Source organism: Rhamphochromis longiceps, linkage group LG10 (genome assembly GCF_057381845.1).
Source record: "Rhamphochromis longiceps isolate RC_006_pf linkage group LG10, R_longiceps_female_GT1.1, whole genome shotgun sequence".
Taxonomy (NCBI): Eukaryota; Metazoa; Chordata; class Actinopteri; order Cichliformes; family Cichlidae; genus Rhamphochromis; species Rhamphochromis longiceps.
Window position 1 is genome coordinate 17,375,258 of NC_140566.1, and position 15,745 is coordinate 17,391,002.

Genomic DNA, 15,745 nt, shown 5'->3' on the forward strand with positions numbered 1-15,745 from the left:
TTCATTTTACATCAAATTAAAACTTTGGGTGTCAGATAATTAATTATTAAAAGCTCGACATTTTAAATGAGAATAAGAAAGAAAAGTATGTCTTTGTGCCCCCTTTTCCCTGTTCATGCCCTATCGGCCCCCCTGGCTAAACTTTGCTAGATCCGCCCCTGCACAGTTACCAGCCGTCAGCTACATAGAAAAAGCTCCTCGAGTAGAAAGTAATATTAAATAAATTCTAACAACAGCTGATCAAGCTTAAACGTGCTGCTGTTGTTTATCCACTGGTTTCCTCTTTCTGGTGCAAAGTGGGCCAAAAACAAACAAGAGAGACGGACTCGTGACAGAAAAGCCGATCAGCTGATCATTAACCAGTTTCATGATTGAAGTAGCAGCAAGAAGAGGCAGTCGCTTGTTAAGCTTAACGCAGGAATGCTTTACAAACATTCAGAGATGGACTTACACACTTGCTTTACTTCTCTCGGGGATAACTTTGTCGGAGATGAAATGCCGGGTTGCTAGTGAAGCTCCACATGCTATCCAGACCACCGACAGGTCCCGCATGCCACAGCCGCTCTATCACGTGATGCATACTACTCCGACGTGCTAACATTCTGAGGTGAGTTACGGCGTGTTGCAAGTTTTGTGAGGTGCTTTCGTGATATTTAATGGATCGGATTACATTTTTTATTTTTCTCCGATATCCGATCCAGTAATTTAGGTCAGTATCGGACCGATACCGATACGTAATATCGGATCGGTCCATCTCTACTACAGACCTTGAACATCTATAGCATAGGTGTAAAACTCTGGCCCGCGGGCCAAATTTGGCCCGCAGCCTAATTACATTTGGCCCGCAAAGCCATACCAAATTACTATTAGAGCTGGCCTACTGGTATTATACAGCTAATATATATATTGTTTAGTATTAAGCTTTACTTGTTCCATATTCAGTTTTTCAGCAAAACGTGTTTGAGTCCATAAGAAAAGATTCATTCTTATATCTGGAGGAATAAATATATTTCAATAAATATTAATGTTAGCCTGCGACTTTGTTACAGTTTTGAATTTTGGCCCACTGTGTATTTGAGTTTGACACCCCTGATCTATAGTAACTTCCTGCATTGAGAATACACAGCATACATAACTATGAGACATTTTTTAGTTCATACTTGTAAAGCACACCCAGTAGTTGGTTCGGATCAGGGTCGGATTATGTTCACACCATAAACGAACCACTCATTAGTTCATTTGGGACCGTACCACCACCTCCAAAGGGTCTTGGTGTGGGTGTTTTGGTCCACACTCAAATCTGATTTCTGTCTTCAATCCTGCACAAATGAGGGGAAAACGAACTGAGTTCAATTTAAACTGACTAAACATCCTAAGTGAAAGTAAACAGTTCCACTAAAGACATACACGAGGAGACACAAATATTAGCAACATCATAAAATGTTTGAAAAGCTTGATTAAGACAAGAGGACAAAATAAAAGTGCTGATATAGAGAGTTACTTGGGAACTGGACACAGGTGAAACAAATTCAACACAGGTGAAACTGAAGAAGGTGGGAAGGAGGGAAAACTGACAAAGACAGGAAGTGAAACAACCAGCTGTGGTGCACGCTGTGGGGCACACTGAGGCGTGAACAACAGACCGTGTGCAGAGGATGCCCGGCATTGTTCATAATGTCCATCAGTTTCTTTAAGGTCCTCTTCTCTGCCACTGTCACCAGAGTGTCCAGCTTCATGCCGACCACAGAGCCCGCCTTCCTGATTAGTTTCTCCAGCCTGGATGAGTCCTTCTTTGCTGTGCTGCTCCCCCATTGAAATTGAAACAACTCTTAAGCTGAAACAGGCTGTTTTACAGCTGATCAAAAGTTTAGGACCGCATGCCTTTAAAAGGCCAAATCTGTGCAAAAATGTGGATTCATTGTAATTTTCTGTCAGGTAGTCAGACTGTCATGACGTTCTGATAGCAAAGGCAAAAAGCCATCCCTTTTTGAACATGGTTGGGTTGTTGAACTGCATACGCAGGAAGCAGGGTCTCTTGCAGTGCGCCATCAGTGCTGAGGTGGGACGTGGTCAGACAGTAACTTGGAATTTCTTAAATGATCCTGAGGGTTATTGAACAAAAAAGTCAAGTGGAAGACTCAAAAGAATTGCCCAGCACTGAGCCGGATCTACTTGACTGTCCAACGGCTGCTGGCTGTGTCCAGATGTTGCAGAGAGCATTCTTTATGACTGAGGGCTCTTGTCTGTGTGGTAACGAGTGGGTTTTTTAACAGGACAACGCTATAGTACACAATGCCCGAAGGACAAGGGACTTCTTCCAGGAGAATAACATCATTCTTTTGGACCATCCTGCATGTTCCGCTGATCTAAATCCAATTGAGAACCTTTGGGGATGGATGGCAAGTAAAGTTTAAAAAAATGGACATCCGTTCCAGACAGTAGATGCCCTTCGTGTGGACATCTTCACCACTTGGAGAAATGTTACTACTCACTTCATGGAAAGGCTTGCATCAAGCACACAGCAACTAATTTCTGAAGTTATCAACAGTGACGGTGGAGCCACTCATTTCTGAGAACTTTTATTTCTGTTTTTTTTTTTTTTTGGGGGGGGGGGGGGGGGGGGGGGGGGGGGTTACATTGTTTTGGAAGTGTGGTCCTAAACCTTTGATCAGCTACAATATGGGCTGTTTCAGTTTGAACATTGTTTTAAATAAATTGCATGCTCAAAGCAATGTTTTGTCTCTCTCCCATTTCTTCATGTTCTGTGTTGAAGCTCTACTTGGAACCTTGGTTAAGATCCAACCATGCAAAATGTGATTTTACCCCATTTTTCAAGTGGTCTTAAAGTTTTGATCAGGACTGTATATCCCTCTCATCCTTGCAGCTGTTAAAACAGTTTGTAGGAGATGGTAGAACTATGAAGATAAGCTTAGCTATATTGTAAAAATATCCTTATTTTGCACTGAAATGAACAAATAAATCTTAATAGAGATACAAGAAACACCTTTCATTAATGAATTGTGATTTACAGCTTGTCCTCAACATTGTCCTTTGTGCATGAAAGGGCTCCGGCTTTCCAGCCTACCACACTTTTGGCAGTTCAAATAAATAATATGTACTTTTATTCTTTCTTCTTAAGCAAATGAAAGCAAATTTGAATTTATTACAGAAACAGTAAATTTTTTCTTAATAACTCTGATGGTAACTACTGGAAAAACCAAAGTCTGAGCTTCATCAGCTCACAGGGATTACCTATACAAACAACAGTGGTATTATCCTAAACTTTTGTCTTGTTTAATATGAGAATTCACTATGATAACCACATAAGGAAAGGAATATTGCCTCCACTTACAAAAATAAAAGGTTGCATATGTGCCTGAACATGATCGCATTACTGATGTTGCCCTATAAATCCTTATCGGAGCTTTTGAAGGTGTCCAACCCTGTGGAAGTCATTAATTTCACAGTTTAATTCAGTGATTTAAAAACAAACACAGGTTGGGATGTGAGGATTAAGGTTCCACACTTCAATGCGATTATCAAAGTCAGGCATAAATGAAAAAAAAAAAAAAAAAAAAAAATATATATATATATATACATACATACATACTTGTACATAAACAATGTATACTTACCCATTTGTCGACTTTTTGCACCAAATTTGGCATTTCACGAGTGCATCATTATTACGTTGTGATATTTTTATCTTTAAATCTCACTCCCACATGTTTCTGAACCATAAATGTTATGCACACTTTTAAGACCCTTATCAGATGAAGATGTTTAACAGTTTGCAGGCTTATCAGATCTCTGAAAACTCTAAAGCCCTTGATACAGCAAGATAATCTAATGCTAATCTCATGGTGTGCAAAATAGAAAGGTTGTTGTGAGAGTGTGTTTAATTTAATTTTTTCATGCACAGCACACTTTTTTGCAAAAAGCCTTCAAGAGTTTCCTTGAGTCACTGAGTGCATTTTCACCACCTTCAGAGAAAACGCCTCTGTTAAACTGCAATCAGCAAGCAGGTGATAATGATTATACTGATTACCTATAATTGGCAGCTTGTACCAGCAGCATTTTGTGGTATCTTCACTGGGTAATGTTAACCTTTTCTTACGCACGGCAACATTTCAGAGACATGTTATAGCATGTCGCCTGTTGCTCTCACTCCTCGGTGATGATCCTTACAGATGTAACAGCAGGGTTGGTTAGCATTAGCCTAGCCAAAAATGCTAACAAAGAGAAACAAATAGAGAAATAAAAACTTAATCCTCTTAAGCTTTCTTCTTTAAAAAGACTAATTTTATTTTCTTTTTGTCATCCAAACCTTGCAGTGTGTTCTGCTTTAGAGCGGTGGATAAATATAAATCAAACAGAGCAGGTGGAGGGGAGCGCTGCACAGCAAGAGCTGAGATGACCGTCAACTGTTGTTAATGTCACACAGATCCATGAGTAGAGAACCAGCTGTTTGAGCTTTTGGCTCAAAGGGATGACTTAAATGTGCAGATTTTTGTTTTATTTAACAGTTTAACAACAAATATACAGGCAGAATTTAATATGCAGAAAAAGGACAAGCACAACAGTTGCTCTCACTTACAACGAAATGTAAATTCTCTAATTTTGTGGTATATTCAATTTAATGGAGAGAGGCACAATACCAACCAAAAATCCTGAGGAAACACATTACATAAAAGTTATAAATTGATTTATATGTCATTGAGTGAAATATGACTTAGACCTTGGTGGAGATAGAGGTGGGATGTGTTTAATATTACAGTTGACAGATGACAGGAGTAGTACCCAGTGTGGGCTTCTGCTGCTGTGTAGAGAGATGTTCTTCTGCATACCTTGGTTGGAATTTGGTTATTTGAGTTACAGCTCAAAGCAATCTGGTCATTCTCCTCTGAACTTTTAGACAACTGTATGTAAACCCTAGGGATGGTTGTGCAATAAATTCACAGTAGATCAGCAGTTTACTTAAACTAGCAGGTCAAGTGGTAACAACCATGAGACATTCAAAGTCGTTTTAATAACCTCTAATCATAATGTACATGCACTGAGTTGCTACCATCCAATGAGGTGATCTGATATTTCTTGTAATCAGCAGTTGACAGGCTAACCCAGGGGTGGGCAATCTCAGTCCACGAGGGCCGGTGTCCCTGCAGGTTTTAGATGTGTCCTCCAACCAACACAGCTGATTTAAATGGCTAAATTAGCTCCTCAACATGTCCTGGAGTTCTCCAGAGGCCTGGTAACAAACTAATCATGTGATTCAGGTGTGTTGACCCAAGGTGAGATCTAAAACCTGCAGGGACACCGGCCCTCGTGTCCCTGCAGGTTTTAGAGATTGCGCACCCCTGGGCTAACCTAGCAAAGTGTTTGGCGAGTGTAGAATAGAAGTACATGTAATACTGTTGGGAATAACACTGCTCATTGTGTGATTTTCTTCATGCCACCGTGGCACTCAGACATACAATAACAGTATATGAGTTACTCTGTGCTTGATAACTCACTGTTAAAAAATGAGAGAGTGTTGTCAAACCTTTGCAGTGCCTTAGCAATCTTTGAAAAACTTTTATTCTACATGGATCATGCAGTATTGCAATAATATGATAACCACAAATACATTTAAAGGCTTCACTCATGTCCCACTTTGTTGGTTAGCCTGCTGTCCACTTGACAGGATGCTTATAAATTTTCTTTGTTCATTCATTTGTGTGTCGTGTTGGTTTGGCGGGTTGGCTGGAGGGTTCTAGTATCCCTAAAAGGAGAAATAAGCTTAATGCAAAAATGCACCTTATGTTTTTTTAGCTGACAAGCTGGCCACAAATCACCTGGCTTTGTTAGGACTTGAAGTGTTTTTGAACCCGATGGCTTCACAGTGGATACTCGATGCAGTACCTGGGGCTATGCTTACTGTTGATGACAAGTATACTGTATACCTCCTAACTGTAGGCTTTCTATGGTATTAAAGTGTCTCGCTTTTGATTTCAGCACATGTTAAATGCAGGAGACGTGTTCGTATGATTATTAATATTATTACGAGTCGCAAAGTCTAGTGCTTCATGCAGTGAAAGCCTTGTTTAAGGCCTTCGCCCAACACAATGAAGCATGATATCTTATTTTAAATCTTGAGCCAAAATTAATCAGGGAGAGATAATGATTAACAAGTGAGAGACTGATTACATTCTTGCCTAGTCATAACCCAACATTAATCATGATAATTTCCGTCACCCTGACACCTCGAGTGAGCGTGCCCTATTTTCTTTGATGCCATCAGGTTGTCATCAAAATCATATTAACTGGACCCCGGCTTCCTGCCTGATATGGAAATGTAGGCAGTTTATTTTATATCTCAGCCTTGTGATATCATTTAATACCCACAGCAAGCTTGTTCTCCTTTAATGGAAAGTCCCTAAATATTCACAGGACATTTATAAATAGAAAGACGTGTTGACTGTCGGAACAATAAAAGGGTTTGTGATCCTTTTTTGCAGTTGCAGACACAGGAGCTCAAGTGCATTTAATCAATGAAAATCAAAACAAAATAAAACAAAACTTCATGTTTTAATTGCATCAATTAAAGGTTAGCAAGTGGAGCTTGGAGCCGGACATAAAAGATATTTTTTACAATGATGCAGGAAATATGATCCATAATTATTATGATTGAAGGTACATATCTTCTTATAGCTTTCTATCTATTAACCTCAAATGCCAGCTTGCTGGTTTATAACACACACGCACACACACAGTTATGTTACCCCCATTCTTCCTTTAGAGGATCAGAGGTTTTTGTCGCTGTAGGTGTCAGCGATGAGTCACACTGGCAAATTACTGCATTTCAAACGGCTTTCAAATTACTTCCCTTCCAGTCGGGTGGTGCGCTGATAACTGATAACAGTTTTCACTTCAACAAGGAGTTTTGGAGGACTCATCCTTCCTTCTGTTTGTTTGCCTCAAGGTATAGCAGTGGTACAGCTTGTGCCTGTTTGCGTTTGGTCTAGACCAGCAACACACGCAGGCAAGCAGTGAGCTGATGGGAAATGACCGTGTTTCTTTCCCGATCAGTTAGGATTCACAAAGGAGGGGTTTTTTTTACTTTATAATCTAAAATTTGTTGGCCCTGCAACCGAAACAAAAAAATATCTGTTGTACTATCATAAATGAGATAAGAAAGACAATATTAAAGCTACAGTGGGTAGAAACCTAATGTTACAGCCAGACGGTTGGTGATCTGTGAAAAATGTTTCGCAACGAGATGACGAGGGGTTGCTGGCAGTTTAAAAAGAGTTTTATTGATTGCAAAGAAAATGCTACACCAAGAAACTCCTTGAGATTTCATCAGTCACTGAAGAGGTTGCTATGGTTGCCAATAGTTTGCATGGCTGACTTGTCTGTAAACACTCGCCATTTACTCTTTCAGCTGTAATGAAACTTGAAAAGGTGTGACACAAACTGGAAACAGTGAACGTTTGACTTCAAAGTAAACGTTGTAAAAATTTCGAAAGGCACAACTTTTACTGCAGTCAAGTTGGAAATCTTCTAGCAACTAAAGTAATCTCAAATAAGATTTTGGCTCAGCACTTTATACCCCTTAGTGACCAATTTCACACTAGCGACTGCTAGCATTTTTGAAAAACACACTTTTCTCTATCGACTGCTGGTTGCCAGGACATCACTGACCAAATTTAAAACTGTAAAATGACCGTAAAATTTAATCAATACTACATTTTAGGGTTACAGTTGGGTTGAGAAGTCAACACTTTAAATGGTCAAATAAGAAAAGCATCTTCACAATCAGTGACAACACTAACAAGGTCACTTAAAAATGAGCAGTCTAAACAAAACACGAGGAAAGTAAAGACACAAGCACCAGTCTGATAGCTGAAATGCACTTGGTGTATATATGTGTGTATATATGTGCAGTATTAGCAGAGATTATATCAGCATTTTTAAGTAAAGTTAAAAAAAAAAGAGCCAACATAGCTTTAGCTATGCCTTTCACAATTACTAGTAGCCTGAAGTCTAATGCTCTATTTTAATACCAATAGAATGAATAATGTAAAATCGTGCAAACAAACAAATAAACATCTACTGTTTACTAAGCTTCAGAATTCAGTAAAATGACAACTGCAATGGCATCTTTTTTTTCATGAATGTAAATGAGGAACTTCTATGCATCAATATAGCTACAGTAAAAAAATAAAAGCTGCATTTTTAACATTGCATTTTCTTGTTTGTATATTTAAACACAGTGTTTCATTGTTTGACTATTTTGGATCAATGCATAAGGATAAAATTGGCCACATGTTATAGAGAAGTTCTGCAAAACTGCAACTTGCCTGCCTTTAAGACTTCAATTCATGGCTTTGCCATCTGTGCTTTCTGGTGCAGTGATTACAAATGACGTGGATGCTAGCTATTACTCTAATAAAGTCTCAGGTTCTACTGTATTACATTAGAGGCATTTGGCTGCAGGCCGAGCATCTTGTCATCAGGCTTTGCATTGCCCTGTGTCTGCATGTGTTTTTGTCAGGGTTGGGTTCAATTCACTTTCAGTAGTGTGTTTGCTGATGCATGTGCCAGATGTCTACAGGGAAGAGGCGAAGAGATTGATGGCGAGCACTGATGTCGCGCGCTCCGATATGAGTCGCCTCATCAACCTCAAATTCATTGCCTGCTTCTGGCCTCCAACACCATCCGTCACTGACGCCACCAGTTTCTCAAAGGTTGCAATGCACATTTTACAGCTAATATTCAAGTGGGTAAATGATTTCTGGGTAGCAGACAGTGAGAGAGTAGGACAACAATCACCACAATACGCACACATTATTCACACAGAATCCACTTCCCGAGGGGTCCATGGAGTCCCACCATAACTCTTTTGAAAGGTCTAATAGGTATTTGGCATTCAGTGGCTGCTCGAACTATCATTAATATTGGTTTATAGATTCCAATATTACCCTTAACACATATTCATCAGGGTAGATGCGTTAACCTGTCATGGATTACTTATGGAAGGATGGTGTTCATTCACAGGGCTGCACAGTGTGAACAGAAAGACATTATTCTTTGCAGGGCTGACAGAACCGATTTAGGCACCTGGGAGGATAGATGCAATACAAATATTAGGAATATTTGATTTTTTTTAAAATCCTTTTTTTTTTTTTTTTTTTTCTTTTTTTCTTTTTTTCTTAAATGACATCAGAAACAGCAGTATGCGACATTACGTGATGGCAGAGCTTCAGTTCATCCTTTGTCATTTATTTTATTTTATTTTATTTTTTTAATAAATAGGACAGGGGGAATGAATGAGAGAAAGAGGGGGAGAGAAAGAAAGAAAACCAAAGGGGAGAAGAGACGGTGAGAAGGGGGGGGAAGAGAGAGAAAAAAAAAAAAAAGAACTCCTGGGTCACCTGTATGGAGAAAAAAAACAAACAAACAAAAAAAACAAACAGAGGAGACAGCAAACAACAAAGAGCAACATAATAATAGAGAAAACAAAGCACCATCACAATAAACTAGCTAGTCATAGATATCAATATTTACTAAATAATAAACGATATTGTGCAGCACGCAAGATAGACAGCGCACAGTGTGCTTTGAGGCAGCAGCCAAGAAAGCTTTAGTCCGCGTCTGTGAATACCCATGTGTGCATACCTGTGTGGATCAGCATGCTTGCATTCCAAAGGTTTCTCCATGTAATGATCTGCTAGGGAGTGTGGGGGGGCCACAGCCCCGTCCTCCAGGGTGTGAAGCGGGTATGGAGGAGATCAAAACTCCAGACATCCAGAGGCCCCCAGAACACAAGAGACCATGGAAGACCAACAGAGGGGCAGCCGCGCCACTGTTCCAGTAAGAGCTGAGGAGAGTCCCAGATGAGGGCTCGCCCAGCAGCCGCGGAACAGAAGTCAGGGGGAGTTGCAGTGACGCGCCCGTGAGCTCCGCCGGCCCCCAGCTGTGCCTGAGTGACCGAGCCCCAGGCCGAGAGGCCGGGGGCACCCCACCTCCAAAGGGGCCCGAGCGAGCCCCAGGCCCCAGGCCCCGACAAGCGGCCGCCAAGGAGTGAGCCGGTGTGTACCCGGACGCCCACCCCCAGACACAAAGAACCACCAACACACCGACACCTGAGGGAGTCCGCCACCGGCAGGGGAAGTGGTGGTGGGTGGAGATAGGCCTCCAAACCTTGGAGGGCCTGAGGTGTCCCCAGAGAGGTGGCGTCTGATACCCAACCTGACATATAGACACAGACATACAGGCACACACAGACACAAACATCCATTCCCACCCTCATGCTCTCATATGCACTCACTCCACACTCAACCAACGTGGAGACAGACATAAAGAGACGCTGTACACACAATCACACTCCCCAAGCGTACTCTACAAACCGGGTCTAGGTACCCTTGCCCCTGGAGGGGGGAATTGCACCCAGACCTTTTAAGGTATTTTCTTAAAAGCCACTAACATGACCATATTGATTTTGCTGATTGCTCCATTTCTATTTTATTTATTTACTTTAATATCAGCGTGACATGTCATGTGACAACCAACATCCTTGAGTGCACCCAAATGCAGGACGCCAGAGGCAGATAAAAGTTCAAATATCCAAATCTTTAATACTAGGCTTAGGGCAATGGACATTAAGGCAGTCAGTGAGGCAAGTAAAAGAGGCAAGGGATGGCGAGGTCCAAAAAAACAAAGCAGCCCAGGAATCCAAAAGCACACCATGCATGAAACATTCTGAGTTAAAGGTCAGTAAAACAGTACAAAAAGATATAATAAAAAATAAACAGTCAAAAGAGAAGTGAAGAAAATTCCAGAAATACAAACTTAAGCAAGTCAAAGTTTTGGGTTTGAGGAGTAAGGAACTGGTGCAACTGGATAAAAGACAAATAGGAAGGAGTGCTAACAGAGAGACACAAATTTCACCTATGGGCAAATTAGAATCACCACAATTAACCTAACCCCACTAACTGCACATCTTTGAACTGTGAGAGGAAGCCAAAATATTCAAAGAGAACCCACGCAAACACGGGGAGAACATGCAAGCTCCTCACAGAAAGACCCGGCCAGATGGTACATTTGAACTCAGGACCGTCTTGCTGTGAGGCAACAGTGCTAATACTGATGCATTTTTTCCCAGCATGCATTAGCAGATAAAAAGCAGCATGACACAAGCTGACCAGAAACGCTGGATATTAGCTGCTGTGCCCACTTTGGAAAGGTAAATTCAAAGATGTGCATACTGTAAGAAAACGTAACGCTACAATTACATATGACTACATATGACTTCCTGCATAACATGTTTGCTATGTTGCATGTGCAGTCTCCACAAGCATTTCTGTAACAATGCAAAGGGAAAAGTTGCATCATGTATTACGATGACATTAAGTCTGCAATACGGCAAAAACCAGGCTTGACATCGGTGTCATTTAACGCTCGTTAAAGCCGGATTTGGTTGTAATATCACCAATTAATCTGGAGGCTTTTGAGGGCTACCGATGGGACAGGGGTTTTAAAAAATTCCGCTGTCAGGCTCTTCTACCACGTTACTTTCCATATGTAAACACAGCTGCTTAGCTATAAAAGCCAACAATAACAATGCAGCATAACAGCAGTGTGTCACCCAGCCCCAGTAGAACAGATGTTGTTGTGCGACGCTGTGTTGAACCTTCTGACGCGAACGGTATTTGACTCACAGAGAACAACGTGGGAACGACAGGGAGTGATTCAGCTCGGTGGCTGGAAATGGCTGCTTTCTATGAAACTGGGCCATAAAGTGACAGCATCTACTTTCCGTATCCTGAGCACTGACAGAAAACTTTTGATCAATGGATGTAAAAGATTAACCTAATAATCCGCATTATTGTAAGAAGTGTCATCATATGAGTCTCCTGTGACTAAGACACGCAACATGCATATGCAGATATGTGTGTAGGTTAGCATAGCTCGCATAAAATGTTAACTTTAAAGCACATGTGAAAAAAACAAAAAGCCTCTGCCTCGATGAAACGGAAGATTATAGTGTGGGCGCCGGGGTCCTGCACACATCATCGAGTCCCAGCTAAGCATTGTGTTGTAGGAACCTTATGGTGCAATTACTTGTCCTTCCCTCCCCTGACAAAATGGCGTGGGCAGAAAAGCTTCTGTTAATCAGGAGCTCTATTTTATCACTTCCAGGTAGAGACCCTTTGCTGTGCGAGGTAGCTGCATTAGCACACTTGCCGAAAGATCCCCAGCCAGCCATTACTATAATTGTGGCCATAATGTCAGCAAAACCTGGGGAATTCACCAATCCGTGTCTGCGACTGTTTGAAGCGTGTCGATTTTTCAGCTCTGCCTCGCAACCCTGCAGCTCTCCTCAGTCCAATACCAACAGTGGAAAGAAAAAGTTAATTAAATGGAACAAAAGGCCAGCCACGTGTTGTCATTGCCTCTTGTCTTAGCGGTTTGTACTGGGAACCATCAGTGACAGCACGCCCCAACCTCCTCCAAGGTTCGTTTGTCTGTAATGTACATTACAGTAAGAGAGGGGCGAGTGTGTTTGTTTCCCTGCGTGTGTGTGTGTGTGTCTGTGCGAGCGAAAAAGACCACATAAATGGAACTATTACTGCGAGGTGTATGTGTGTGTTCTCCAGTGTGTGTATTCCATTAAATGCAAGCACGGTGTACCAGTGTTAAACTATGTGAGTGGCCAAGCAGGCGGTAGAGTGTGAGTCAGTGCGGGGGTGCGGACATGGAGTGAGGGTAAGGGGCCAACTAATGCTGAGTGGCAGTTGATAATGCCAGACCGTTATATCAGCATCTGCCCTCCGGCTCCATGCTTACCTCTCTGAGCCTGCTGCTGCCATCAAGCATTTCAACAAAGACACACACACACAGACACACACACGCAGGCGCAACGACACGGCTGCCTTGCGAATGCTTCACATTCTGCAGCAAACAGTCGCTCGCGCAGAATCTAATCAAACAGAGGTTATGTGGTGCCTCAAGCCATTGTAACAAATTACATTTTCATTTGATGTGTGCATATCTCATCTGCAAACACAAAACATATTTCCACACAAAGACGAGTCAAACCTCACTTTAAAACAGAAACAAAGCTCCATTTTATTTTCCAGGTAGGCTGCGCGGGCTATGCGGTTGATGAAAGAGGTTTGTGAATTACCAGATTGAGTCCATCAGTTTCACTGATTTACTCATGCAGCGGGGATCTGATTTTCATCTAAGACACAGTCACGAAACACAATCTGGCTAAACTAATAACACACAAACACTTGTACTTTTCATGCCTTTAATGAATACACTGAGCAATAACTCTCGGTGCAGGCGGGAAAAGATAAGTGAACCTCTGTGCTAATGACTTCTGTCTGGAGTCAGATGTTTCAGTTAGGGAGATGGGATTGGAACTGTGTTTTTCTTGTTAATGAAGACACAAATTGTGATTACTGACAAACTCAAAAAAAAAGATAGGTTGGTGTGAGCGCATCTCAATTTCACCAACTTTTACAGGACATTAGAAAAATCATTATAGACTGCAGCAGCATTTTTTATGGCTGGATGTTCATCACAATAGAAATTTCACTTGGAGTGGGTAACATAGAATAAACAGACTAGGCAGCTGCTTGGGGCCTCCAAACACCCAAAGTGAGTGCATCTTTTTGTGCATGTGATATATTAATCATACAGTAATCATACAAGAGAAAGGGAAATGTTTTAATAAATATGTTCACTGACTGACAAATTGTTGCTACTGGTTTAATCGTCTTCACTGTGAGAGCTGAGCTGGGGTCACGTTCACGCAAACTGTAAATGTTTGCAAGTAGATTGTAGCAAGTGTGTCTTGAAAAAGGATTTGTCCTTCTGAGGCTTAAAAGAAAATAAAAACAAAAAAGAGCGCAAAGAATAAAGGTCCATGAATAAAGGTCCATGTTAGGTGTTTATCATGAACTTTCACTAAAAATAATGTTAAATGAGAAGCTCCAAACAAGCGTTCAGCTCAGGTGAGGTGTGGTGATGTTGATGGAAACCAGAAGCAAACTATTGTTAGCTCTCTAGTTAGTTAGATTCCATTCAAATTAATTAATATTGTCTGTTTTTACATTTGCATTTGTTATGTTAAAAAAAGAAAAATATTCAAGCCTATGTTAAATTCTTTGTGGTCGTTCTGCTCTTTAAATGGACTGATTCTTATAACGTGCTTTCCTGTTCTACCTGAGCGCTCAAAGTGCTTGATACAACATGTCTAACATTCACACACCAACGGATGCATCGGAGAGCAACTTAGGGGTTAGTATTTTGCCCAAGTATGTTTAGGATGCAGTCTGGAGCCTCCAGGGATTGAACCATCAACTTTAATATTAGCAGATGACCTGCTTTACCTTTCAACCCTATTGAACCTGCTTTTAACTTGTTTGTAAGTTCCACTGTCTCCTGGTTTATTGGACACCTTTTCAACACACACACAAATAATCAAGCGTGCTAGTATAGTTGATGTGGCCAACGGGTTTAGCTGGGGGTGGAGGCCCAAAATCAAATTCTGCCCAAGGCCCCATAAAACCATGGGCTGGCCCTGCATGTGAGGAAGCAAAGAAAGACTTGCTGCACAAATTTCATAAATTTCATAAAACACTGCACTTTATACCAGCACCAAAACCTCATCCCAACTGTGAGCATGGTGGTAGCATAATGATCTGGACCTTACTGACTGCCAGGTGTTTGCTACCTTAGGGAAAAAACTCAAAGTGTAACCAAACTGCTTGCTATTGTTTTATATAACCTGACCAGAGATGTTTAATGAAGAGATGCTGGGAATATTCAGGAAGTGAAACAGGCTTCTTCTTTTTTTTTTTTTTAGTGACGAGTGATTCAAAAGCCCTACTCATAAGTCCCCCTAAGCACATGCAGGAAATGTCAGAGGTTTGGCAAGTTACTAAATTCAAGCGCTGACTTTATTTTTTCCAGCCTTCCCTGTGAGTAATTACTCACTTAGTTAAAAAAAGACATGAAAAGTAAAAATGTTTGTGCCGTATTAGTTTAGATATCTGGAGGAGATCAGGACTAATTTCTGAGTAAGAGCAGAAAATTCAGCTAATTACAGGACTGAAGACTTTCAAGACTCTAAATAATATTTGCAATTCTCTGTCTGTAAAAATAACGAAGACATTTTGAATCAGGAAGCTCGATAATTGCTCGATAAAGTTGGCCACATGTGACATCTGCTGCTAATATCCAATTAACCTCAAAACATCAGTGAAAATACCAAACCCCTGTCTGTGATTAACTGAACGTACAGCGCGAGGATGAATCAGACACACATACAAAGAAAACACACCCATAAACACATGCACAAGCCTTAATGCAGTGAAAACCCAACCTGTACGAGGACTGACAGCTGAATTTAGTGGCGCACAAGGCCAGAGCAGGGGCTTGTCAGAGACAAATGAAGTGTATGGAAATGAGGTTGGCTTAACGTTGTGAATCAACTTGTTTCCACGTTATCCGGCACATAAATGCTAGTAATAGCAGTGCAGTGTCTTCCTTTACCTTCAAAACAACAGGAAAACTGAATGCCAGAAATAACTTTATATTTATCTGCCCTTGAGTCATTATGTACAAAAATGCCCCATTACGGCAGACCTTGGGAATGACTGGTTGACAGTGGAAGTGGAAGCTGTTTCTGTAATAAATAAAGTCGAATGGAAGCTGGAAAAAAAGAATAAACATTTCCTCTACCACCTGG